Raw genomic sequence first — 3,712 nt, 5'->3', positions numbered from 1 at the left:
GATATTACTGATCCATACATTTTAGTAGAACATAATTTGGTTTAAATTTTTTGAATTCAACCTTATGATTTTGAGATCATTGTATTTGTAAATCATATTATACATATAAAGGAGCAGAATTCTTTGTTGTGCTCTTGAAAGTATATACAGAAATGATGTATATAGAATTTTATTCCAATCGAAAATGGATTCTGCCTGAACAAAAATAGAATACAAGCTAGATTAGAATTGAGTTGGCACGGTAAACGTGCACTCTTGCTCTGCAAAAATTTGAATGAAGCGGGGAAAGTCACAGTAACCGCCCAATACCAAAATCTGTGAGATGGAAATTACTGCCTATCCCTGCCACGCAAAACCTATCGGCTCGATTTGTATAGGTTTCGATAGGGGTAGGTTTGTAATTTCACTCAAACGTGACATAGCCGCCTCTCACCCAGATTCATACACGGTGGGCGCCAAAACACAGTGTCTCCTCGGCCGAAATTGACTCCCCCCCCCGATTCATACACGGTGGGCGCCAAAAACAAACTCTCATTGGCAAATATTCGATGTATGCGAGATTACCGCCCTATCCCCAACCGACTAATATTGCTGTGATGTAGGAAATTTTAAATGGGGGATAAGTTTGTAAATTTCCTTGCATTTGAGACAAGCGCGCCCTGAAGACATGGTTCCCCCCTTCCTCTCTCCCTCCATTTCCCCATTCGTACTCCGTGGGTGCCAAAACACCCTCTCCTCCCCAGCCTCCTCCGTCCGCCACCCCATCCACCGCCGTCCTCCTCCACCATGCCAAAGCTGATACCCCGACGCCGTCGGCCATTACAAGAGATCGACTACTCTCATCCACGGCTTCGGACCGGGATCCTTGCATCCCGTCCTCTCGCTTCATCCCCGCCATCGTCCACCTTGTCGGCGCCGCTCCTACGACCGTCTTGTCCACTGCACCCCGCCGCCACCGTCTACCCACCTAGATCTGCTTCCACGTTGCCAACAGCCATCGCTACCGCAACACCGTCAAATTCTCAGCAGATGCATACACGGCGCTGCACCAGAGGCGATACTCTTTCATATCTGCTCAACTTATTTATTGCAACAAGAAAATAGATCGCCACTGCTTTACTCTGATTTCTTGTCCATCACTTACTTGTTAGTTGAAAGCAAACATTGGTTGTGAAGTTGCCTTTGTCCGGTTTGCACCCTCAGATCCGCCATGGCACGCTCAACACTATACTCGCAGTGCTTATGGTATTCCCCTTTTATATTCCACACTAGTTAAATGACAGTAGACTACATTTCAAACTTGGGTCAGTCGATTTTTGAGAGCTAGCCGGAGTTCGCCGGTTCGAAGGAAGGGGCTCGGGTGGGGATGGTGGTTGTGGGGGGCGGTGGTGAGGCCTCACCGATTGAAGAAAACTCGACGCCGGTGGGAGAGGGGGTGGGGTGTGGTGGCGGCAGAGGAACATAGGCGGTGGGGGCGGTGGTTCGGCCGGCGGCCCCTGCGGTGTTCTATATAGGAAGAATTAGAGATGAGGAAGAAGAAGGGTTAGGAGACGTGGATCTTCATCCAACCGCCTCAAATGGTCTACTGACCCAAATGACAAAAGTCACACGACTTGCATGCAGACATGCCTTTATATTCAGTACCATCATCGTACCTACTTAGCACTGCTCCTGAATCCATCAAGCTAAACAACGTGCCACTCATAATTCAAAACTTGTTGCTCAAATACGAATCTGATATGATGCTGATATTACTAAAACAGATAACGTTTAATTGGTCAGCTAATGTTCCTACTTTACTTTCGAAAGGCGTGTGCACCACATATAGAGAGACAGCAGGGAGTTGCATTCTTAATGCGCTCTAGTTCATCATGTGTCGGCACTGCGCAATGAACATTTTATTATCCAAAATCTGCTTGCTCTTCTTTAGCATGTTCCTCTTCTGTTCTTCTTTAATAAGTACTCTCTCCGTTCCTAAATACAAGTCTTTGTATAGATTCCACCATGGACTACATATGGAGCAAAATGAGTGAATCTACACTCCAAAATGTATCTGTATACATCTGTATGTGATCCATAGTGGAAATCTCTACAAAGACTTGTATTTTGGAAAGGAGGGAGTATGATAGTAGTACAGTATGTTCCTTGTAGTGAAGATGAGCAGGGACATTTGCAGTGTAGAGGTCTATACGGTCGGTTGTGATGGACACTTTGAACGCTTCGGGCCTCTTTGATTCATAGGATTTTGTAAACATAGGAATAGGTATTGTAGTGGCCTGCCCACTTGAATCCTATAAGATAAGTAAGGAAATGCGGGGAGTTTTGTCGCCTTTGAGAGTTACATGGATATTAACAGTACTGCACCTTCAGTTGAAGAGAGCTGGTATCCGAAGCCTTTCTAGCCGTACAAGCAATACTAGCACATATATACCAGCAAGTTCCACTTTGCTGATTTTACTTGTCATGCTTACGGTTTTCCCGTTATATCTACACTATGATCTGCATAGCTGCTTTGTGTCGCACTAGCAGCAGTCCACTCTTGAAGCTAAACAACACACTGATGTCTACTACATAACCTTCTTCTTGTAGACATTGTTGGGCCTCCAAGTGCAGAGGTTTGTAGGACAGTAGCAAATTTCCCTCAAGTGGATGACCTAAGGTTTATCAATCCGTGGAAGGCGTAGGATGAAGATGGTCTCTCTCAAACAACCCTGCAACCAAATAACAAAGAGTCTCTTGTGTCCCCAACACACCCAATACAATGGTAAATTGTATAGGTGCACTAGTTCGGCGAAGAGATGCTGATACAAGTGCAATATGGATGGTAGATATAGGTTTTTGTAATCTGAAAATATAAAAACAGCAAGGTAACTAATGATAAAAGTGAGCACAAATGGTATTGCAATGTGTTGAAACAAGGCCTAGGGTTCATGGTTCCACTAGTGCAAGTTCTCTCAACAATAATAACATAATTGGATCATACAACTATCCCTCAACATGCAACAAAGAGTCACTCCAAAGTCACTAATAGCGGAGAACAAACGAAGAGATTATTGTAGGGTATGAAACCACCTCAAAGTTATCCTTTCTGATCGATCTGTTCAAGAGCCCGTAGTAAAATAACACGAAGCTATTCTTTCCGCCCGATCTATCATAGAGTTCGTACTGGAATAACACCTTAAGACACAAATCAACCAAAACCCTAATGTCACCTAGATACTCCAATGTCACCTCAAGTATCCGTGGGCTTGATTATACGTTATGCATCACACGGGCTCAGATTCATCTATTCAACCAACACAAAGTACTTCAAAGAGTGCCCCAAAGTTTCTACCGAAGAGTCAAGATGAAATAAACGTGTGCCAACTCCTATGCATAAGTTCACAAGGTCACTGAACCCGCAAGTTGATCACCAAAACATACATCAAGTAGATCACGTGAATATCCCATTGTCACCACAGATAAGCACATGCAAGACATACATCAAGTGTTCTCAAATCCTTAAAGACTCAATCTAATAAGATAACTTCAAAGGGAAAACTTAATCCATTACAAGAGAGTAGAGGGGGAGAAGCATCATAAGATCCAACTATAATAGTAAAGCTCGCGATACATCAAGATCGTGCCAAATCAAGAACATGAGAGAGAGAAAGATCAAACACATAGCTACTGGTACATACCCTCAGCCCCGAGGGTGAATTTCTCCCACCTC

This window comes from Triticum dicoccoides, chromosome 1B (assembly GCF_002162155.2).
Source record: "Triticum dicoccoides isolate Atlit2015 ecotype Zavitan chromosome 1B, WEW_v2.0, whole genome shotgun sequence".
NCBI classification, from domain to species: Eukaryota; Viridiplantae; Streptophyta; class Magnoliopsida; order Poales; family Poaceae; genus Triticum; species Triticum dicoccoides.
This window is presented reverse-complemented; position numbering follows the sequence as displayed.